Here is a 26,266-nt window from a genome sequence, read left to right as displayed (position 1 = left end):
CAGCACAAAATAAAATGATCAATTTCCACTTGTGATGAGTTTTGCAAGGGAAAAATACATTTGCAATAGTAGTGTATATATATATATATAAATAGTTTAAACCCGAAGCATAGTCTCTTTAAATTAAAAAAAAATTCAATAATGGTTTGGTTTGCAAGCCAAGAAATGTTGTGTAACTTCCGGTGGTATTTTGTGCACTGCTAGAGCACACATCTTGTTTTTGTGTGGGGATTGTTTGGGGTTTACTGTCTCACATCCCTGACAAATTTTTAGATATTAAAAAAACAACCACATAATATCACAGCTTAGAAATTATAAATATGACTTTTCAATCCTTCCTTTTTTGTTCTGTAGAAAAAGAAATGTAAGCCTTTTGATTCATACCTATTTTCTTATAGGCTGATCAAATTCACACAAAAAAATAATCATGTAAATATTTAAATTTATGCATTCTAGCATAACTCAAATTAGAAAAACTTCAGAGTTCTGAATTTTAAATTATCGTCAAAGTCATTAATTAAATGTAAACATACTCTGTGGAAGTTCCACTGAAGAATATTTCCGTGCTCCCATATTTTATACATGTGGAATATAATGGGAGATTTGTGGTGTATTTATGATCAGTATGTAAACAAGAAAAAAACAAATTGTGAAAAATAATACTGCTTATTGAATGTTAAAACATGTTAATAACTTTTAAATTTCACAATAATTATCATTGACCAACTGCAACACACCAGACCTTATGATGAGACTTCACATAATAGGGTTAACAGATATTTGCCATTATTTCCTCTTATAATATTTGTCTATAAATCATACCTCACAGGATAATTCTATATGAATTTAACTGTGCTTTTTTAAATATCCATCTCCTGCTCTGACAGTAAGTTCTATGAATGCAAAATGCAGATCTGTTTGTCCACTCAGTGCACAGTACTTGGAAGAGAGTATACATTCAATTGCTATCTTGTGAATAAATAAATGAGTGAATAGATGAATAAAATGAAATGTGGGCTAACGGAGTAATAATGGCTATTTCTCTTTTATCAATGAATTTCAAAATCAGGTACCATTTATTGCATAATTCTTGTATGCCAGGTTTTGAACTTAGCTTGGAGTGATTGTGTACATATTATTGGATGTGCACAAATTTAAAATTTTGATCTCTTCATGGTGGTTTATAAGTCATTATGAAATGTCCCTTTTTATCTCCATGTTGCCTTCCTTTAAGTTTTCTTTTTCTGAAATTACTCTAAATGTTCTGCTACCAGTGTTTGCTATTTTTTTCCATCTTATTACTCACTCAATCTCTCTCTTTATAATTAACATGTCTTTTATAAGCATTAAATCCTTGGGTTTTTATTTTATCTATTATGACAATGTTTGTCTTTTATTTGGAGTATTCAATCCATTTACCAATAATCATTAATGTATTTACATTTATACCAGTCATCCTACTATTTCTTTTCTGTTTTTCACATCTATTTTACTCACTTTCTTGTCTGGTTCCTTGATTTCCTTTGTATAACACAAGGTATTATAACATTTTTGCTTTTCCTCTACTAACATGTTAATTACATTATTTTTATTATTATTTTAATGTTTATCCCAAATATTAAACCATGCATTTGTAACTCATTAAGGTTTTGAAATATTATTATTTTTACTACTTTGCCAATAATGCTAGTACCTCAGAATACTTGAACTCTGCTTACTTCCTTTCTATGTTTTGCATTACTGAGATCAGGGTTTTGGTTTTTTGTTTGTTTGTTTGGTTTGGTTTGGTTTGGTTTGGTTTTTTGTTTTCTCATGTTTTAAACTCCAGGAGATAGTATGATTATTGTTCTGTACAGTCAATATTTATTATGACTCACACTGCACTGTTTCCCTCGGGATCATTGTTCTTTGGCCTAAGGGAGTTCTTTTAATATTTCTTGTAAAGAAGAGCTACTAGTGATTTCTCTTAGCTGTGATTTGTCTGAACGTGTCTTTATTTTGCCCTAATTTTTAAACTATTTTCTCCAACTGTATAATGCTATGTTGGTGGTTGTTAGATTCAGTATTTTAAATATATCATGTTTTCCCCAACTTCCATTGTTTTTGGTGTGAGGTCAACTCTCTGTCTTATTATTTCTCATTTTTCTTTGGCTTTATCTCTTTCTTGTCTTTATGTTTCAGTAATTTGACTATAGTAGGCATGATGTTTTTTGTATTTATCCTGCTTATCATCTATGGGTATATATCTTTCCTCATTTTGAAAAATCTTTGATCAACTTTTCAAATGTTAATTTTGTCTCATTCTGTCTTTCTGAGACATCATCAACATTCAAGCTAGAATAATTGACTGAGTCATTTATAGGTATTATGCTCTCATCTCTATTTTTCACTTTGTTCCCACTGTTTGCAGTTTACAAATTTTTTATTGACCCATCTTCAAATCTACCAATCCTGACTTTTATTTTACCTTAGTTGCTAAACCCATATATAACCACTATCTGTATGATTTTTCAACAGGTTACATACTTCTCTAAATCTTATTCCTCATTTATGGACTAAAGTGACATAACTAGATAATTTCTAAACATTTTATCTTTGAGATATTATTGAGCTCTATGTCATTAAGGTAAGGTTTTATTATATGTTAATTGCATATACTCACACTCCCTTGTTATTGTTTATTCACTACAAAATTGTTAAACCCATATATTGAGGCTTCAAGTTCATTCAATTGATTTTCAGTCCTAGAATCAAGTTCATTAATCTGATTTTCAGTCCTAGAATTTCCTTTGATTATTTTTATAAATTCTGAATATTTGGTGAAATTATCCATTAGTTTTTTTTTACTCATTACCTCTATTTTTGAATATATGAATCATTATTATAAAATCCTTTTGGATAACAGCAATGTTTTCATCTCTTGTTATTTCTCTTGGTCTTCAGTCATTTGGTCTAATTTCCCTTTGGTCATTTGGTCTAATTTCCTGTCAGTGATAAGAACTTGTAAATGACTTGTAATTTTCACTGAATGTCATATATTTTATTTACAAAAAAAAAAAGTATAACTCCAAATAATGTTAACTTCCTCCAAAGGGGAGCTATCCTTTCCTCTAGTGGCAGATAGATGTGGGCGCTATAAGCTTAATCAAATCAGGGATTATGTGGATTCAAAACTGGACCACAGTTTTGGTATGCCTCCGTTTACCTTTGGTTTGCCTCATTTTTGAGGCATAGATCTCCAGGGATTTCAGATGAGAGCCTATTGTTTTCACTATAGTCCCTCTACCAGTGTAACTTGAACTTTAATGATCGTTTCTCAGCATTTTGAGAATGTCTGATAACCTGCTTTGCTTTTCAGAGGCTTTGGCTTAGATTTTTAATCTTCCATTCCACACAGTTTCAGAATTTGGGCAACTGTTTTGATGGAGAATCAAGCTATTAACTTGGAATTCTTCAAGTGTTGCAGGTTTTGTTTTGTTTCGTTTTTTCCATTCTGAAACAGACAAAAGTTTTCGCTATTTTCTCTATCTCCACCAGCAGAAGCCCTCAACTTGGATTCTTGCTTCCTTGCCTACAGGGAAAGTCACTGATGTTTGAACTGCTAGTCAACAAACCTTTCCACAATTCAGTCCAAAAAGGAAGGATAAAGATGATATTAATTTGTCAGTTTATGAGTTGATTTCCATGTCTTTGCAATTTCAGTTTTTGGAACAGTAAAAACCAACATGTTTCAAAATATTGTAAATCAGATCAGTGTCTCCTCAAAACACTCATTAATAAAAGATGAAACATTGATGGAAAGATGTAGCTCTTGTTAAATTGTGTAATATAATTGTATAAATATCAGAAACTTTATTAATTAAAGTTATTTCTTGGATTTTATTGTCATTGAAGAGATGAGATGGTGAGACAAACTTTCAAATATTCTTGAAAACACGTGCAAAAAATTGAAGTTGTTTTGAATAAGACATGTTATCAGGCTTAAGATGGCATATCTTAGATGACTTGCAACAACATTGGTTTATCACTGTCAATATTTAGGAAGGAAGTACCAAAAACTTTATGGAGAAATGATCATTTACACACTTTTATTTTTTAAAAATTTTAATATTTTTTATTAAAAAATAAACTTTTAATTTATTTTAATGTAGAATTAAAAACAATCTCTAAGTATCAACAGAATAATTTCTTTGTAGAGTCTTTTCTATAAATCTTTAAAATTATTGAAAGTTTTCTAAAATACCTGTAAGCTACATTATGGACATAATTTAGAAAGTCATACATTCTTTGCTGTGATTGAAGAGTGTCTGAAGACAATGGAAACACAAAGTTATGGCAATACTTTTCTCTAACACAGGTGGATATTAAATTAGAGAATTATTTTACATTGTTTTCTATTTATTTCCTTTTGTTTATAATTCCTATATAAGTGTAAAGTATACCAGAAATGCTTTTAAAGTACTTCGAGGTAAAACTAATGACTTTTTCTTAATTTAAAAATATAGGTGCAATGATTAGTATACAAAGATTGTCTGGGAGAAAGCTTGAGTATTATACTAAATATCTCATGCTGCTGAATGGAAAAAAATGAATTGCAATTAAATCAAGAAATATTCTGAGAAAAAAAAAGATTATTCCTTCTTTTTTAGTGCAGATTTTTGATCACATTAGAATAAAATATGATATATATTATCAACCATCACAAAATAAATAGTTCAGAATATTCCTTTTCTAGAACACAGCTATCACTCACTACTTGTCCTTATGTTAGGATGGAACTCTGCTTAAATATGTCACACAGCAACCCATGCTTAAAAATTAACCACTATCTCTATGATTTTTCAACAGGTTACGTTCTTATCTAAATCTTATGCCTCACTTATGGAATAAAATGGTATAACTAGGTAATTTCTAAACATTTTATCTCTGAGATATTATGGAACTCTATGTCATTAAGGTAAGGTTTTCATATGTTAATTGCATATACCCACAATCCCTTGTTATTGTTTATCTACTAGAAAATTTGACTCAGTGTTATGAATCCAAACACCAAATCTCATTTGGTAATGACACAGTGTGTGTGCATGCATATGAGTGCATGTGTATGCCAAAGCACAAAATCATATAAATGTACATCCTGAAAGACCAAGTGAGATAGAAGTGAATTTCACCCTTTGAAAACTTCCAATACATAATCCATATTTCCTCACTTTCTCTTCAACTTTGAACAGCAACATCTAGGAAGGTTAAATAGATCTAAGTTATTAATTATTAATCTCTAACTCTGCTTTACCCTCATGGTGGTGAAAACAATAATAAAGTTCATTCCATCCCCACGAGGGCTCATTCATCCCTTCATTAAAATAAGACATTGCTGGCCATAGTGAAAGTCACTGGGGTGCTCTCCATACAACTGGAGGCATTTGAGTGTCCTAGAAATAACCAGGAGGAGTGTAAACCTCATTTGGGGAGACAACAGGGAAGATTTCTCAGAGAAGATTATATAAGGTAGAGACAGTTCCTAGACTTCCAATAAAGACAGTTTTTGTGAAAATACACTCATAAAAAGCAAGCCCTTCTCCTTCTCAAAGTACCCATACTTTCATCTATCATTTCTCTTTCTTTCTTATGGGAAGACGGATCTATTCTGTTCTAAGCCCAGCTGGCCCATTGTTGTAGCTTTTACTTCCCCCAAGACCTCGTACCATTAATTATCAATTCCTTGTTGAATAGTTAATTTATCTTCCACTAACTTTTTAACCTTCCAACTACAACTATTTTCAATGATGTCCATGCACTAAAAAACAAACAGACAAACAAACAAACAAACAACCTGTCTTTCAACCTCCCCTTTACTTTAGCCTTCCTTTCCCTCCCTGTCTTCCAACCTCCCCTTTACTTTACCTCTTTTGTACTCATAGGAAAACTTCTGGAAGATGTAATCTACTCCCACTAGCTTGCTCAAGCTTCTACTGAAAGACCTTCTCTACGATCATTAAAGATCCCTCAATGCTAAATCCAACAGCTCCTTCTTTATCTAGAACCTGCTTGAATACTTAATATCTTTACAATGTTTGACTTTGAGGACCACCGCTTTTTGAAAAAGAACGTTTCCTTTAGCTTCATTTATGATATTCTCTTTTAGCTATTTATTAAATTTATCATATAGCTTCTTCTTTCTAAATGTTTTTCTTGAAAGTTTGTGTAACCTTTTGTCTCTTTCACATTCTTCACATGTAATGATATGTGTTTTGACTTCAGAAAGTTTCAGTAAGGATAAATAACATAATCGGTCCAAAATTATTGACACATGCCAAGAACTTTAATTAATAAATGGGAGATATTATTATAATCATTGTGTTCATAGTTATATAGTCTAGTCTAACACAGAGATGACTGCTGGATCCAAGCTCTATGAGCACTTTAGATCACAACACTATCCAATACACTTTTCTATGAAAATGTTGAACAACTCTGGTGTCCAGTATGGCAGCCATTACCCACGTGTGACTTTCAAAGTGTTTGCAATATGACTGTTGTGAAGGAGGAGCTGAAATTTTTAATTTTACTTGGTTTTAATTAATGTAAATTTAAATATCCACATGTAACCAGAGACCATTCTATTGGACATTTACTTTTAACTTAGAGGACATTCAGTTTGCAGAATTAAAACATGTCTAACAATCAGCTTCCCCTCTATATATTATAGAACAAGCTAATTTTCTGAATTCCCTATTTCAATTAAGGGCATCAGCATTCACCAAGGCAGCAATGTTCAAATGCTATGAGATATATTAGGATTCATATTGAAGTGAAAAGAGCATGATCTTTGAATCAAACACACCTGGCTTTGAATAAAGCATCTCCATTTCCTTGTCATTTGACCTTGGACAAATTAAATAACCTGCAAGAGAATCATTTTTTTTATTTGTAAAATAAAAATAAATATGTGTATCACACAAGGCTATTATCAGGATTAAATGGCATAGCATATGTAAAACACCTGGCATAGAGGCTGGGCATATAAAGTGTATATATTTCATAAATATACACTACCTCTTTTTTTGCCTCCAATTTCAAATGGATTAACAGATTCTATTGATCTCCTGCTGAAATATTTTATGAGTCTCTCCTCTTTTTCCATTCCCATTGAATATATTCCTATTAATCTTTTTCTCATCAACTTTTTACCCTCTTAATCAATGCCTCTTCCCCCATTCTCTTTTAGTAATATCTCTTATCCAATCCATAATCTAAATTTCTACAAAATAGTTTTCCAAAATATTGGTCTGATCTTGTCACTCACTATTTACTGCTTTATAATTTTACTACATGGGTATGTAATTCTGTATTGCATGGTTCTAATTTGTATAAAGTAAGTGGTACCACAAGTGTATCATAGCACAAGTAAGTATCCTTCTGCAACACTCAAACCTGCAACTTTGGAGTCCACAATTTATAATTTTAGTTATGCATAACTCTCATTTCTTTATTTGTATATTTATGGCTCATGTAAAAAATAAGTGACAATTTAGTTATTTTCTTGATAAACATTTAAGGCTGCTTTGAACATTCTAGTATATTTTTCCTAATGAACACATACAAATTTTTTCTAGGATATATACCTATTATATGGAATAAAGTGAGCGAATACTAAGGGTACAGCTCATTGATTTTAACATATATATACACCTCTGTAACCACCACCAAAATCAAGTTACAGAATGGTTCCAATATCCCAGAAAGCCATTATTCCCTCCCGTCCCAGCAACACAGTTCTGAGTTCCATTACTCTATATTCATGCTTTATAACTTCACGTATATCAATGCACTTTCATGTCTAACCTCTTTTCCTAAATATTAGGTTTATAAGATTCATCTATGTCCTGCATGTAGCTTCAGTTCTTCCTCCCCACCCATTGCTCTTGAGTATCTACTGTATGAATTATTCATGACTTATTTATCCATTGTACACCTGACATGTATTTGAATTAGTTCCAGTTTCTTATTATTAAGAATAAAACATTCATGGAATGAACACATGCACTCATTTCTGTTCAGGTTTTTCCTAAGATTGAAATTGCTAGATCACAGGGTAATACATTTTTAGCTATAGTAGATACTCTCCACATCGTTTATCAATGTGGATTAGCAACATACATTCTTACCTGAAATTGCTGAGAGTTTCAGTTGTTCCACATCCTCCACAGTACTTGAAATTCTGGTTGCGATTCTCATAGGATTCTTGTGACATCACATTATGGTTGTGCTTCTATTTCACTGATAAGAAATATTATAAAGTACCTTTTCATGTGATTATTACCTTTGGATATCTTTCATAAAGTGTATTTTCATGACTCTTGCCCATCATTTTATTCTTTTCTTTGTCTTTTGTTTTTGATTTGTAAGACCTATTACATAGTCTGGAATGAATCATTTGTTGAATGATGCAATGCAAATATCTCTACTAACTCTGTGGCTTGATCTTCCCCTTTTATTGTGCATTTGATGAAAATAAGTTCTAAATGTTCATGAATTACATTTTACAAATATTTATTTTATTGTTAGTGATGTTATGCCATTTAATATTAACTCTAAATTCATGAAAACGTCCTCCTATGTTTTCTTCTTTAATCTTTACTATTTTAGATTTTATATTTATTTCTATGATCCATCTGAAATTAATTTTTGTGTATGGTTTGTGTAGGGTCAGGGCCCATTTTATTTCCGTATGGATATTCAATTGACCAACCACCATTTATTGAAAAGAAAACCATTTCCCTCACTGAATTGTGGAGGTGGCTTTGTCATAAATCAGGTTACCATGTATGTGTGAGTCTGTTTCTGGAAACTGTATTCCCTGCCATTAAAATATTTATCTTTGTACAAACAGCATACTGTATAATTTGCTGGAGTTTGAAAATAAGTTTTATGGCTGTAAGCCTTCCAGTTTTGTTCTTTTAAAGATTTCCTTTCCTATTCTAGATTCTAAGTCCTTTGCATTTCCATGTACATTTTGGAATTTGTTTGCCAATATCTAGAAAAATCTGCAGGATTTTCTAGTATACATTACACATTTCTTCCTAAGAATTGTCTTTGATATCTTTGGTATGACATATCTTCACTATTGTTCATTTCAAATAATGTCTAATCTTAATAAGTTAGTCGCATGTTTTAAATTTACAAATATTTGGAAAATTTTTGTTTTTCTGTTATTGATTTCTAATTTGATTTTGTTATGGTCAGATAGTCTGTACATTTTTATCCTATTGAAATGAGAAGAGATATGTTTAATAAGACGGATTTTGATCAGTTTTGGTAAATACAGTGCATGCACTATTATGTGGTGGTGCCTCTTTCCTCAGGACACAAATGATGTCTGTGTGCTTCTGTGACAGGTTGTATTTTCCAAAGATTGGCCACACAATAACCCTCATCCTACATGTTCATTTACAATGTGACCATCTCATTTTTATCAATAAGACGTGGGGTCTATGTCTTTTTCCCTTGAACATGGTGGACTTGAGATTTCCTTATAACAAAAGTATGTTGTGGAAATTATACTGTATGACTTACAAAGTTAAGGCAGAAAGTGCATGCATTTTTGCCCTGCTCACTGGAACACTTAGTTTTGGAGCACTAAGCCAGCACCCACTAAGAAGTCTAACTACCTTGAAGTCACTATGCTGTCAGAAGTGAGACCACATAGAGAGGCCATTTCAGGTGCTCTGGTCAGCAATTCTAATCTGTTTTCCCCACCAAGTCACCAGACATATGAGTAAGTGAACCTTCACATGATTCCAGTCCCAAGATGTCAAGTCACCTATAGCCTTCAAGTCTTTCAAAACTGAAACTCTGATCATCATGAAACAGAGCAAAGCCTCCCCTTTCCATGCCTGTCCCAAGATTCTGTCCCACCAAAGTTGTATAATAAAATTGTTATTATTTTATGTCTCTAAATTGAGAGAAAAACAGTTATTTAATCTGGAAATGAAGGGCTGCCATAACAAAAGCCTGAAACATTTGGTATTGGCTTTGAGATTGGGCAATGAGCTGAAACTGAGAAAACAAAAAAGACATCAAGATGACTGGAAGAACAGCAGATAAAAAAAGACTCTTGTTATTTGACTATGGACAATGTAGCAACTGTTATCTGTAGCAATATGACACATACAAAATGTACCTAATGAACTAATGATCTATCTAAGAGGATTTACCAGCTATACAATTTATTTACAAACTATACCAATTTATACAGTATGATGTTTGTCATGTAAGAAATCTGACTAGTCTGTGACCACAATGCTGTGTGGAGGTCAAGAACTTGAAGATACCACGTGTGCTGTTATTGGCAATCCTAGTTTTTGATCCTTCCCAGCTCAGAAAAAAAGATAGACATAGGGTTAAATAACCTTTCAGGTGAGTTTATCCACCAGTGTTTGTGTCATAATATTATGAATTTGTGGATTTAATTTATTTGATGGCTTTCAATCTATGTAATTATTACCTTTTTTTTGAAGCTCATTGGCTTCTCTCTCTTCATAGCTGGATTCATTGTGAAATGATTCTGGTAGTAATTTCTTTCTTGCTCTTTGGTGTAACAAGATGTTATACTCTCATTTTGACATATCCTAGAATCAGACATTTTCCCAAGGAACTCTGTTTTTGCATGTGTGTGTATGTGAACAATGATATTTTAAGAGAACACTCTAGGTATAGAGAATGATCATTGCTACTCAGTTGCGTACTGTTTCTAGATGGAGTGAATATATGTATATAAATAACAGAAATAAATTATATGTAGATATAAATAATATTTAATTATAATTATATTTAGGTATAAAATATATTTATATTATATATATACATAAATATGTCTGTGTGTATATAATCATCATGGATTCATACAGATACCTCCAATTCAAGACTAAAAAGATTACATAACATCCTCTATTATCAATATCTTTTTCCTTCCACACTGTGAATCTTGGCTTTATAGGTAGAGAGAACAATAACATCAGAGTATTCTATTATTACTTATTTGTTTTACACAGGCAACAGTCTAAGACTAACAATAAGATTACTGAATTTATTATTTTCATGTGCTGTACACTTTCTCCTCCTATTTTTTATAGGTGCACTATATCTATGTTGTCAGAACATATAACTATTATATAAAATATTCTTATATTTAACTTTGATTTAATCTTAATTATACAATTAATTATATATTTAACACTCACAATTTGTATTCAATTTCATGTCTCTTTAACAATTTTGAATTCTTGAAGTTTACTCTCTAGTAGATGAATCTTCAGGAAAGATATATCAAGAATATATCTTACATTCTTGGTTGTTGATAAGCCTATTCTCTTCATATTTGAAAACCTGTTTACTTAGAAATAGTCTTTAGTTCACATTTTAATTCCTTGTATGCCTTAAATATGTTCTTCCATTTTCTTCTGACTTAAGAAGTTGACAAAAGTACTGATGTTAACCTATTTTTTGTCTTATAAAACATATGCTGTTTTTCATAAATGTCAAAAGGATATTTTATTTTTCTCTAAATTATAGTAATTTTGCTAGAAGGCTTTGGTGTTGGTCTTTGTGGACCACTTTTTCTTAGTTATATAATGTATTAAATCAATATGTGTTGATTTCTGTCAGAACACTTCATGAAATACAATTTTATTTGCTCTCTTCCCTCACTTTGATTTTCCTTTTTAGAAAATCCTATTATCTGTCATTTGATCTTCTTTGTCCATCTTCAGTATTTGACAATTTCCCTCAAATATTTTATCTTTTTCTCCATTTCTTATAAATTTTAATTTTTTCTTCTTTTTCATTGTTAATTGATTTTAAAGTGTTACCAGTTGTGCTTATTTGTTCTTGGTTTCTTTTTAGTTTAGTCTTCATTACAGATACTATATTTTCCCATTAATATATAATTATTTTCTAAGTTCTGGTATCTTATTTCTGAGTTTTTCTAATTCTGAGTTATGTTATTATTTGTTTCATATAGCACTCTCACGCCATTTAGCTTTTTTTCTAAGTCATGTTCTTCTGGTGTGCTTTTGTTGGCTGCTAAAAGGGACATAATTTTAGTCCTAGTTACCTTTTATTTTTTTCTTCTCTTCAAAGCCATACAAAACAAATATATACTATAGTCTTTTGAAAAGAAGAAATCCATAATTTTAATGAAGTCCAGTGTATTGTTTTTTTTCTTTAACGCATTATACTTTTGGTGTTATATCTAAAAAATCATTGCCAAAACTATGGACATAACAATGTTTCTCCTATGTTTTCACTTAGAAATTTTATAGTTTTAGGTTTTACTTTTCAGTCCATTTTATCTTTTAATCAATTTTTGACATAGTTTATTTTTGTTTCCTAATGAAGAACCACTTGTTCTAGCAACTTGTTTTGAAAAAGATCCTTTCTTCACTGAATTGCCTTTGTAGCCTTGTCAAACATTTGATCATGTGTGTGTGTGTTTGTGTTTTCATCCATCTATTAATATGTCTTTATGCCAATGTCACAAAGTCTTGATTACTGAGGTTTTATAATAATTCTTTTTTTTTTTTTTTTTTTTTTTGCGGTATGCAGGCCTATCACTGTTGTGGCCTATCCCATTGCGGAGCACAGGCTCTGGACGCACAGGCTCAGTGGCCATGGCTCACGGGCATAGCCGCTCCATGGCATGTGGGATCTTCCCGGACCAGGGCACGAACCCATGTCCCCTGCATGGGCAGGCAGACTCTCAACCACCGCGCCACCAGGAAAGCCCTATGATAATTCTTGACATAGGATATTTCTGGCTCTCTAACTTCATCCTTCTTTTTCAAAATTGTTTTAACTATCTTAACGTCTTTGGAGTCCCCTATATATTTTAGAAACAACTTGTTAGTATCAACCAAGAAATTCTTTATAAATTTTTCTTGAATTGTGTTAATCTTCATCAGATTTATTTCTAAGTATCTATTTAATATTTTTGTAGCACTGTAATTAGTATTTATTAAAATTTCAATTTTGATTGTTTGTTGCTAATATATAAAAGTACACTTGCTTTTATAAAAATAAAAGGTCTTATATACTTGATAAATTTTCTTATACATTCTGGAAGGTTTTTTTTTTTGTACATTTCATCTACATAGAAGACCATATTTTCTTTTTTTTTTTTTTTTTTTTTTTTTTGCGGTATGCGGGCCTCTCACTGTTGTGGCCTCTCCCGTTGCGGAGCACAGGCTCCGGATGCGCAGGCCCAGCGGCCATGGCTCACGGGCCCAGCCGCTCCGCGGCATATGGGATCCTCCCAGACCGGGGCACGAACCCGTATCCCCTGCATCGGCAGGCGGACTCTCAACCACTGTGCCACCAGGGAGGCCCCATATTTTCTTTAAACAGAGAGTTTTGTTTCTTCTCTTTCAAACTTTGTTGACCTTAAAAAATAAAACAGTTATTTTACCAGCAAAAATGAATGTATTCAGGAATAACAGAGGAATGGCAATTCAGAACAAGCAAGCTATAGCAAAAGTCATAGACAAGTCCAACAAATAATGGAGAAAAACATTAATTTATAGAGAAAAAGAGGAAATTGGGAGGGGTTGTTTAGAACAAAAGTCCATCACAGAAAAGTGAGTGTTCAGGATGATGACAGTTTCTCATTGACTGAGTTACTGGGGTATTGGATTCCTTGTAGGAGATGCAATGTACATCTTATCCTGTTGGGGCCTATAACTGATGATTCTTTCCTATTGATGGTTCTTCTGTTAGGGTCTATAATTGATGATTCTTCCTATAATTAGACACTGGGTTGTACTTCATGAGAGCTCCCAATTCTGGCGTCCATCTCCATTTTAGTGAGGTCTCTCTTTGTTAATTTTCACAACTTTGAATATATGTTTTTCCCTGCTTACTGTACTCTCAAAGACCTCTAGAGCAATGTTGAAGAGAAATTGTGAGAATAGATGTCTTAGCCTTCTTCCTAATCTTGGGAAAGCATTCTATCTTTTACTATTAAACATGAAGTTAGCTGTATGTTTTTAGATGATTTTAATTAGTTTGAGGAAGCTTATTTCAATTCCTACTTCACTGTTTCTAAAAGAAATGGATGTTACCATTTGTCAAGTGTTTTTCCTATATCTACAGAGATGTTCATTAGCTTTTATTCTTAAGCTGGTTAATATAGTGAATTATATCAATTTATTTTTGAATGTTAAAAAAAACTTGTATTCCTATAATAACCCCCCCTTTGTGTTGAAGTATTGATGCAATAATTTTAAACATTTACTTTGAAAAAACTTAAGAATTTTTGCATCATTGTTCATGGAGGATAGTTGTCTGTAGTTTTATTTATATGTGATGTCTTTGGCTTTGGTATAAGGGTGATGCTGGCCTCATAGAATAAATTAGGAAGCATTTCCTTCTCTTTAACTTTTCTGGAAGAGTTTTTGTAGAATTGAGATTATTTCATCCTTGATTTTTAGGTGTGTTTCATTAGGAAACTTGCCTGGACCTGAAGTTGCTTCTGTTGGATTGATTGTTTGACAAATGTTTTAACAAATAATTGAATTTAATAGACAAAAGACTACACAAGTATCTGTCAGCAAATATTCCCTTTCATCTATGTTTTTTGTTTTTTGACATAATAAAGTTTTTAAATGATAGTTACTTATTTTTCTTTTAATAACAACGTAATCTGTATAAGTGTCACTTTTGTCATTCATGATATTGGTAATTTACATCTTCTCTCTTTTTGTTTTTATTGGTCTAGCCAGAGGTTTATCAATGTTATTAATCTCAAAAGGCTATATTTTGGTTTTAATGATTTTTTTCTCATTAGGCTTTTTATTTCAGTGATCTATTTTATGATTTTATTATCACCCCACTTCTGATTACCACAGTTACATTTGCTATTCTTTTTTTATTTTCTTAAAGTGAAAGCTGAAGTAAATTATTTAATACAGGTTTTTAGGGTATTTATTAACATAGTGATTTAATACAGGTATTTAGTGTATTTTTCATCTCAGACACTCCAGTTTTCATTTCTAGAGGCTTGATTTAATTTTTATTTTTTTAACACTCTACATGCCTCTACTTAACTTTTGGATCATGGGAGACATGGTAGTAACTTTTAACATCCTTGTCTGCAAAGGCTATTCAGATTCAGTTTCAATGTACTGATTTTTCTCCTCATCATACGTTTTATTCTTCTGCTTCTTTGAATTCTTTAGTACCAAATGTTGAGCTCAGCTTACTGTGATATTCTTCTGTCTTGAATCTTAGTTCCTCTAGTCTTTGCTGTCTATGTAGTTCTCAAATAACTTCACACATACATTTATTTTTTTTAATCTAAGTTTTCTGGTTGTTTTTATTAGGTGGTTGATACAAAATAAGCTATCCTATCATTGTTGGTAGTGGGATTCACCAATTATTTCATTTTGATTAGAAAATAAAATAACAGTTTAGAGAAGAAAGCTATTACTAGCTGCAAACAAGTTGCTTGATAGTTAATGCTCCTTAATAGGATCAGAATTTACATAAGTTTCCCTTTTGATTTTTGGAAATGCTGGAACTCTCTCCTAGCTCTTGATTCCATAATAGATTGATTCCACAGCAAAACTTCAGTTGCAAAATCTCAACCAAAATATTTTCTACTCCTGGATGGTAGAGACTTTGTCATCTTTGATTCCCACTGTTCCTAGTCCAGCTTCTTGAACTTTATTTTTGAAATAAAGTCATATTTTGAGTTTAAATGATTATTTTGGAGGTCACTATTTAAAATATTTTAAAAGCATTTAGTATGTGTTGATCATTGTGTTAAATGATTTAATTATATAATCTTGTTTACTCTGCACAGCAATATCATACTGTAGGTTTAGGGCAGGGTAAATTCAAATCTTTCACCCAAACACTGTTATACTCTCTCCCCAAAAGGCAACATATCTAGTTTTTGCTTTTTTCACTTGAAATCAAATCACAAATTACATATTTAATTTTTTTATATCCTAGGAGTTACATTAGAAAATTAAATGATTGGATTTCTGATAATTTTATTTTCATTTGCCATTGCACAGAGAATGTATTTTATTTTATTTTATTTTTATTTATTTATTTTTTTGAGAATGTATTTTAGAGTTAGAGGTTGTTTTTGGCCCCTACTAGGGTTCTGGCTATACTATTACACTTCCTATTCTCTTCCCAGTAGCAGTAAACAAATTGTGGCTTAGATCCTGCTATTATTCACCCATCCCTTATGCCAGGTGAAAGTTTGCTTGGCTTACAGTGTACACCCCCTCCCTTCTACCCTCTTCTACTGTGAACTCCTTCTCTGTGCTTAATTTCCTTGCTCTGACAGCCTAGCCTTCAGCTCTCATTGCTCACTGCTTACCTCGACCAGGAGCTCCTTTATTACCTGACAGAGTGCTTTGCCTGCCATGACTCCCTCAAAAAATTACATTGATTTATTTCCCAAAAGAGCAAATCTAGCCTTAAATTCTGTCACCACCACTCTTTCCCTGATCTGAAGGTAAGGCTAGAATTTTATAGCTCCTTCAGTGCAGACTACACACTGTAACTCAGAAGAGGCAAGAGATCTACCAGGTGAGATCATTCACTCAGACGGAATCAGAGCTCATATCTCTTAGTTATACTTGAGTATAATAATAATAAATCATAAAATACACTGTGCACACCAGAAAACAAGGATAGTCTACTTACCTATGCAAATCTACAGCATTATATACAAGGAGCTTCTAAAAAGCAGAGGCCCAAGTAAACATATAAAGATATACAGTATTTCCACAATTCAAAGATGAATATTTTTCAACATATTAATATATTTGAACCTTACTATCATTACTATATATACAATTATAGCACTTTTTACTGATTTGCTTTTCCTGAACAAATTTTTAATTAACAATGTGTCTTAGAATCCAGGAAATTAGTGTTTATCAATTTGTCTCTAGATATTTCTCTCAGTATTTACTTCATAGATTTCAGACTCATTATCCAATTTTGCTCTTAGTATGTGATTAAATCATTTTATATTGACAGGCTTTCATCTTAGCAAAGCACAAAGAAGTTCAGGAAAATTAAAAAATCATTTTTCCCCCTCTGGCTGTAAATATCTTTATTTATAAAAGAACTTATTTATGGTAGCACCATATAATATTAATTGTTTTAATATCTTTTCTACTTTAATCATAATGATAGCATTGTGATTAAAATAAATGATATATTTAATTGAAATCTTTCAAATAATTTTGTATGGATTTATATTTTCTTGGGCAAAGTGCTTATGATCTTTTTATTCATTTAGACTATTGAAAGAAAGGCAAAACAGGTTTAAAATGGGTATAAATTATTCATAGTATTTTTTCAATTTGCCTTTAAAAAAAATCAAATATATTTTTCTTCAGCCTTTAAAATGGAGATTTGGACTCTTTTGCTCACTGGATCAGTAACATGATGTCATGAGGAATTTGAGTTATATCATGTCAGTTTTCATACAGAGGCCCTTGTCTCAGAGCTTTGCCACTTTCACAGAAAGAATTACTACACTGACTATGAAAATTATACTTAGGCTTAATTTTGCAACTATATAAACCTATCCTGTAATGGTAGGCACTAAATTATGGGTTCTTAAGTTTGGTTTCATGTGATTTTAATTGTTTTGTTTTCAGTATTTGGTATGATATTGGCAATAGAGAATGAGTTATTATGCACTTATGGTCTCTCTTCTATGTGCTAGTATTCTGCCAATGTTAAAAGAAATTTAGTTTGATAAACTGAAAATAAAAAGCATATCTGTAATTAAAGTGTTCAAGAGTTACACTTTATATTCCTTTAAAAGTAAAAATAGAAACTTCACATGTTGAAAAATTGCCATGAACCAAAAATTGTAAACTTGTAATTTCTCCATCAAGAGAGCTAGAAATTCAACATATGTAAACACTATAGTCTGAACATCTATTTCAAAATCTTCCTGAAATATGTGTTAGTAAATGCACTATATGTCTTGTATAATCTGACTTTAAATTTAAGATGGCCAGGAATTTGAGATGTTTTAAAATTAAAGTTGTAACGTTTCCACATTGTTAATTTTAAAAGATCTACTATGCCAAACCTAAACAGCATTGTTGCATGCACTGATGTAATGTTACATACTAAAACATTTCTGCATAATTTTAGTTATTCTGCTAATGACTTTTTATGTACTTAAGTAAATATCCTGAACAATGATTACTCTTTAACTTTCTCATGCTACATCATGGCCACAAAATTTGTATTTTGTTGCATAGGAAAACTTATTCAGGTGACTTTTAACTAAGAATATTAGGTACCATGACAAACACAAACAGTGGAAAAAAAAACATTATGCATATGACATGTTCTTATTTTTACATAATACTACTGGTAATGATACTATAACATGGTCAACATGTTATAGATAGAGTTCTGAGGCCTTTAAACTGTAGACTGTGTTAAGATTATGCTCTCTTAGTGTCCATAATACTGCCTAATAAAGTGCCTAATAAAGATTCAGCCTGGGGCTTCCCTGGTGGCGCAGTGGGTGGGAGTCCACCTGCCGATGCAGGGGACACGGGTTCGTGCCCTGGTCCGGGAAGATCCCACATGCCATGGAGCAGCTGGGCCCATGAGCCATGGCCACTGAGCCTGTGGGTCCAGAGCCTGTGCTCTGCAACGGGAGAGGCCACAACAGTGAGAGGCCCGCATACACCAAAAAAAAAAAAAGATTCAGCATGTATTAGATGTGTTTTGGCAATACCAATTTGTTTGCCTAGCCCAGAGGTAAAGATTTTGTGTTCATGCCTTCACCATGTTTAGTCATTTATTTAAAACCTATTGAATACTATTGAACTATTATATGCATTATGAAACAGATACAAAAGAAGAACGGAAAAAGTGAAGTAAAACTGAACATCAGTAGAACTAGGTTTCTCTTAAAACTTTGCTCTGTAGACCACTCTGCTAGTTTACCGAAGCCTGTCGGTTTTATCTGTAGAAGTGTTACCCAAACCTACACTTAGTCCAATGAAAGGATTTTTAAAAAACTGTAAATAAGTGTAATTCCCTTTACTCTTCAAGAGTTACTCCTTCTAGTCTACTCTAGTCTAGTTTACTCTATTCTTAATTCTATATTTCTGAGCATTATATGACTGCTCCTATTTTCTTGAAACTCACAACACGTGACTTTCTTACAACGGAACAGAGTTCTCTAAATATGGACACCAATATCCCACAAAAGGACTACTATAATTAAGAAGTTATATAATTTTATGTCCAAACCAAGACACGGTTAATAATTATTCAGTTCACTAAGATAACAGGCATAAACAGTGTTGTCCTGGGAAAATAACAGCTTATATTTATATGACCAATAATGGTTACTATGAGGTATAAGTGAAATAACTATTCTCCTACTATATCTCACGTGAAGCTCTTTGTTTATATGAAAATTGCTTGTATATAGTTGTTTCAGTTTCTAGCTAATTAGCCTACTATTGTCTTTTAGCTCCCTCTGAGTTTCTCATAAAAAGACTTGGTCTTCAACATTTTATCACTATTTTCTTCCTTCTGAACTTTTAAACTCTTTAATATAATAACTTTTTTTAAAGAATTGAATAAAATACGTTGTTGTGGGTTATTTTTCCCTCTTCTTTTAAACAGTGGCCAGACTAAAATGTATAGAGTGGGAAAAGTACCAGACAAAAAAGTGAGTGTGTGGAGAGGAAGTGTGTAACAAAAAGGAAAAAGCACAACCCCAAAATGTTCTTTGTTGAATACACACAGTAAAATTGCTGTAGGGTTCAGTCTAGTGAAGACTTGAAGCAAAAACAATTCTCAGTTTGAGAAAGTAGAAACATTTTTTTTCTATGCCCATTTAATGACACTACTTTAGAAAGAAAAAAAACTACTCTGTTTTTTCACTTTTATTTATGCTTGAGTTATAACAACACTACATATAACTTTATTAGGCCAAGTTAATGGTATCTGACACATTTTAGTGGGTAATCCTTGTCCTCTGTAATGCTAACTTCATAACCACTTGGGGTGAGAGGTACATCAGTTCGGAAGACAAGACTTGGCTGGACTGAACCAGCTAAACTGAAATTAATGAGTTTTGATCTATCAGATTTTAGAATATGTTTTAATTTAATTAATTTTAGTTTAAATTGAGTTCATTTCTCAGAAAAATTCTTAAGAGCACAGTTAATTAGCTATGGTCTAAATTTAATTTGATGAGGGATTTCTACTGGGCTGTTAATTGCTATATTTGCCTTTTTGAAATCACAAATTCAAAGTCCAAGAAAAAGCTGCCAGCAAATTGCATTACAAAGAAAGCATATGTTAACAAGAAAAAATCTTAGAACTGTGAGCATTATTTTTTTAAAAATGAGAATTTAATATGTGTGATAACAGAACTGTAATTATGTTTTTCAGATATCACTGGAAGTTCAGTAGGAACAAGTCTTTATTTATCAAAAAAAGAATGCATTCTACAGAATGAAAATGTTATAAAACATTGAACATAATGCTTTTGAGTGGTAAATTTAAAGGATATATTTTTTTTCATTTCAATTAAAAAATGCAACTACTATCAAAAATATTTTGCCTATGTAAATGTTGTTTTTGAAAGATACATGTCAGAAAATCATTTTAAGCAGTCCATTTTGATCTTTGTTGTTTTTTAGATGGTACTCCATAAAACAAAATAGTACATATGTTTGTCTTAATTATCATTTTAAGACTAGAAATTTCCTTATTTTTTTTTAATAGAAAGGAATATGGACCATTATACTTACACTGAGTCAGAAATGCAAGTCATATTTCTATGGGGAGATTATGGAAGAAGAACAATGTTTTTATTTAGAAGTTTGAAGTGAACTATGGTGAGCCAATCGTTACAAACAATATCTCAAGAAAATAAATCTTAAAATTAGGTAGTGATTAGATATATTTTCATAATGAGCCTATAATAATGGAAACTGTTGCCTAAGGCATCTAAGTTATCAACAATTTGAAAATTTGTAATTATTGTTCAAATGTATCAAGATTTCATGAATTGTTAAGTTTGGAGTTAAAGGATTTTGAGTTTAAATTGTATTATTTTACTTGCAGATACTTTCAAGACCATTAAAATATATATTATAGTGGTTACTGTCCTGAAGATGTAATCTGGATCGGTCAAGTCCATGAGTCACCACTAAGAAGAAAGACCCTCAGAAGAAATGTCTATCCCGGGACATGTACATTGGATTTTTTATTAGAGAAAAATAGACTTTTTTATGTTAAACACAGAGATTTTGAAGTTGTTTGTTATGGTATTCAGCCTTTTGTGACTAATACATTTTCTAAATAACATTTATTCTGTGTCCTAGAGAATGAACTCAGTTATCAAAAAGTGATAAAAATGACTTCTATGGAAACAGAATATCTAGTTTAAAATAGAGGAAATAGAAAGTACAAAGGACAAGAGGAGGGAGAGAGAAAGGAAGGGAGGGACAGAGAGAAAGAGAGAGAGACAGAGAGCTACTGTACCTTGTTTAGTAACTGTAAAGTGTAGTATCTGTAGGTCCCATATTTACTCCCTTCTTACTCTCTCCTTGTTCACTGGGCTCTAACAACATTACCCTTCCCTCTGTTCCCTAAGGATACCAATCTCTTCTCTGCTCTGGCTATTTCCCCTGCTTGAAATATCTTCCCTGGAATCTTTGGCTAATTCCTATTCACCCTGAGTGTCTCAAATTAAATGATTCTTCCAAGAAGAAACATCTCCTGAAAATCCAGTTTAAATTAGACCCTTATTGTTAACCTCTTTAGAGAACCTTGTTATTTTCCTTTAAAGTAGTTATCACCATATGTAAACATGTAATAATTTGGATATTACATTTTAAAATATTGGTTTTACACATATTAAACTGAATGAAAGTTTAAACTGAACTTTTAATAAAATTTAATTTAATTAAAATTTAATTAAAAATGAAACAGAAAAATACTTGCAACCCAATAAATATACAATATTTAACAAATGGAGTGACTTATATGAGATGAAAATGGAAAAAAAACTTAAATAAAGAAGAATTTTTGTAAGTTACATGTTTATATTTTATCTTGGTGACAGTCGGGAACCACTGAGGGATTTTAAAACATTGAGTTATATAATCAGACTGGCTTTTCAGAATGATTACTTATTTTGGAAAGTGAATTGAGAATGAGGTAGGGTGAGATGGTGTTAGCTAAGTCTAGAGGAAAATTTTTCCATAATCTATGAGATAGCTGAAGATAGTATTAATTTGAAAAGCATGAGTGGGGATCCAAAGAAAAGCATAGAACTGAAAGATGCTTTGAATATAAACTGAATGGAGAAAACAGTATCAGAAGACAGTATAATGGAGAAACACCCAAGTTTAGTCTTAGCCACTTAGAAGCTGCGTGACTTAGCTTTTCTTAAGACTCAATTTTATCAGCTAAATAAATATGTGTGTTTTTTTAGCAGTTTTCAAATTTTATATCAGCAATAAATAAGTAAAGAATATGTTCTGCCATGCTGGAGCTTAACTGATTGAATTAGAGAATGGGGCTCCAGAGCTCCAAAGCCCCAAAGTCCCCAAACTCTTCTCAGGTTGCCTTTCTTATGCCTCACACTCTTCCCTGAGGAACTCTTGGGATCTCAGGAGCCAATGAAAAAACAATTGGTCTCTCCTGGACCTCTCTATTTGGGTGTTATAGATACATCCCAAATTGATCTCATAATCATACTTCAAATCTGGTTTTCCACATATTGCCTCTTTCTTGCTCAGATTATGTGTTCTCTGGAAGTTAGCCTATCCATTCCCAATGCTTCTTTTTCCTTCACCAACTATTTATTAATTACTTTCAGATCTATTATCTCCCTCCCATACACTTCCTATGAGGTCTAGTTATCAGCATTAAGATGACCTACTATCCCATCATACTTAGTAAATTAAACTCAATATATAAACCCCATCTGCACACCTTTTCTAATCCTGTATTCTCTTGTTAGAATGAATTATCTTAACTTCTATTGAGCTGCTCATGTGAACGACTTAGGGAAGTGTTAGAATCCTCTCTGTCTCCTTCTTTTCCTGTCTCTTTCTCTTTTGTTTAAATATAAATGGTTAAGACCTCAACTTCAATCCCATTAGAAATATCTAGAGAGCAATTATAGTGATTCAGTACATCAATTAAATAATTATTGAAACAATGGAAAGAGATTAAGTCAACCATACAATGGATGTATAATGAATGATGAGAAGATACTGGCCGGGGGAAGCCTCTTCTAAAGTTCTTTTTGAAGACTAGGAAGAAAAAAGCAACAAGAAAAAAAATGAATAAATAAATAAACAAACAAACAAATACATAAGTGTGGGAAAATAAAACTGGAGGTAAGAGGAAACCCAATAGAGTGTTAAACTACAAAACCCTAGAGAAGAGAGAGCAATCAACATTGTGGAATACTGTAGACAGTAAGACAGACAGGGAAATTTAGTAACAAAGAGAGGGTAGAAGTTCTTAGTGAAAGAAGTTGGTGGAATTCTGAGCATAGCATTCATGTTTTAGTGTGCTGAAAGGTAAACAGGGGGTAAAGGAGGATAGGTACAGACATCTATTAGGAGTCTTGGACAAGAAAGGGAGGATAGCAAGTTATAGCATTTCTGAGCCTCACTTTTCTCATCTATTCAATTATAGTGTGTTAAAAATGATTAAAGAAGCCAATTTAGATCATATAAACAAACTTTAACACTTCATGAAGCAGGCCGTCTCCTTTCTGCTAAATGCAAGAGGGGCAGAAGGCAGGAAACTTTTATAAGATAAAGAATAAAGAACAAGGAAGATAAAAAAATAGAAAATACCTGATTGGCTGGGGCCATATAGTTAACTTTGTTTGGGGTTTGAAGGCACCTGACATTTGGGGATTGGCCATCTGGATAAACTGTATTTCTGGTTATAAGGCACATTTACAGGAACACAAAAGTTATCTAAATTTAGGATTGCTAATGGGGGATCCCAGCAGGAGCAACTCTCTCTTGGGTCTAGAAAGCTATTTCAACACGTGATGCATAATTTGTCTTCCTTACAGATTTTGTGGGTAAGACTGGATCTGTGGGGTGGGTCTAGAAACTTTCCAAGTCATTTCTAAATCCCTGAAGTAAGCACCCCCTTGATGTGATGAAACATGCCTTATGAATGTCAGCACATTTTATTAAAATTATCTAATTTTGGAGACTGAAATCTCTTTGAAGATAGGCGATGTCTTATTCATTTTGTAGCTGCATGCTCTAGCAGAGTATCTATCACATAGTCAGAATAAAGTCAACGTTATTTGTGTTTCCCAAACTGAAGTTTGGTATGTCACTTAAATTCTGTGAAACTAAGGGTTAACGTCTTTGTTCCCAGCCAAGATACAAGAAACAGATAAAAATAAAAGGTAGAAAAGTGGATGCCATTCAAAAATTTTACCCAGCACATCCTTCCTTTTCTCTTCCTCTCAGGGATAGGACAAGGCTGAGTAGTTCACTAAACCCACCACTGGCCTGCCATACTTCTAGCTTTCAGTTGTTAACATTTATTTAGGATAAAGATATCTATAAGAAGACACACATGAGGCAGTTTCTCTCCTCAATCTACAAACCTGGTTTCCACACCTAATGAATAAAAAACAGTCATAGTGTTTTTTAGTAATATTCTAAAATCTCAGAAATATGTTGTACTTGCTATATGCAGAAAGAGATTAAAAACCTCAAATCAACCTCCTTCTATATAGCAGCTGTAATAATATGATATAGAAAGTTACCTAGATTAGAACATTTGCAGAACTCTTAGAGTTCCCTGGTTTCAGATGTTATAGTACTTTCCAACTTAATTTGAAATTAATTTGGGATATGTGGAATCTTGAAGTTTTTCTTTGCCTAACATAATGTTTGAACCTTGTTCAGAAAGTTTCCTTTGTTCTATATGGCACAGAAAGGCATGGCTTAGGGAGGTATTATTTTATCCATCAGAAATATCCCATTGAACAAACTGAAGCCCATGGCATCCCTAGGAGAGGGAATCAAGTTTAAAGAACCTTTATGGATTTCTCAAATTAAAAGAAATATGGAACACAGGGGCCATGGTACATCAGAGTTCTTCTAAGCTCTAAATGATGATTGAAATCAAATATAATTTAGTATTACTTTGAGTCTGCACTGTCAGGGCCTGGCATTGCTCTAAGCTCACCTCCTCAAGAGGCACCACTGCCAATATTGCACATGCTACAGTTGCCCTTCAAACCAGATGTGTGTTAACTATGTGTTATATAACTCCTGGTTCCTTTAACCAATATGCCTAGCCCAACTTTCTTTTCTCCAAACAGTCACATCCTAGGATCCAATGTATAAATCCAATATTGCATGTCTTGTGCATAACTGTTTTAAAGAATCTTACTTTATGTATCATATGTGTCAGAATGGTGTATATTGTTATGTAAGTAAAAAGAAAAGTCTACATATAAATAATGCAGTCAACTATCTAAGTGTCATATCAACTAAAACACCAAATAAACTTTGAAGAGTAAAGAAAAACAAAACCAAAACCAAAAACTCTTGTACAAAACTGATCTAATTCTTCACTCTAAGGAAGTCTGGGCTCTGGGTGGAAAATGGGATTTGGGGGCCACCAAATTTTCTCCAAAATTTTCCTTTCTTCTTAGGGTACCTCAGACCTGTCACCAGATATTTCTTTTTTTCTTTTCTCTCTTTCAAATCATACATTATAACTTTGAAAACAAAAAACTGAAAAAAAAGGTTAAATTGTGGATAACATTCTAAATGTTTATAAACAAGAATAGAAAATCAGAATGATTTTTTCCAAAAGAGAAGAAAGACATTTTAAGGGATAAGATGATGGGCTATGTTTTAAAGAAAGTTTATCAGAGCTTATATGATTTACTTTTCACCAAAGTAATGACATGTCAGCTCATATCTTTTAAAAAATGAGTCCAAAAATATTATAAACATTTATATATCGTGACAGTTATTGGTGATGCTATGACTCAAAGCCTTTTGCCATTTCTCTGCCCTCTTTCTGTGGCCTTGGGTGTCTTTGCTACCAACAGCCCACACTCACTACTCTTCTTTGGAGAATTTCCCTCCTTCTACTGGAGTCACTTTCTGGATGGTTGTAGAGACCCGGAAGTCAGTGTCTGCATTTATACCACTCTACACAAGCTCACTTG

The sequence above is a fragment of the Mesoplodon mirus genome, assembly GCF_964341445.2.
Source record: "Mesoplodon mirus genome assembly, chromosome: 16".
NCBI classification, from domain to species: Eukaryota; Metazoa; Chordata; class Mammalia; order Artiodactyla; family Ziphiidae; genus Mesoplodon; species Mesoplodon mirus.
The sequence above is the reverse complement of the archived record's forward strand: the minus strand, read 5'-3'. Positions refer to the sequence as shown.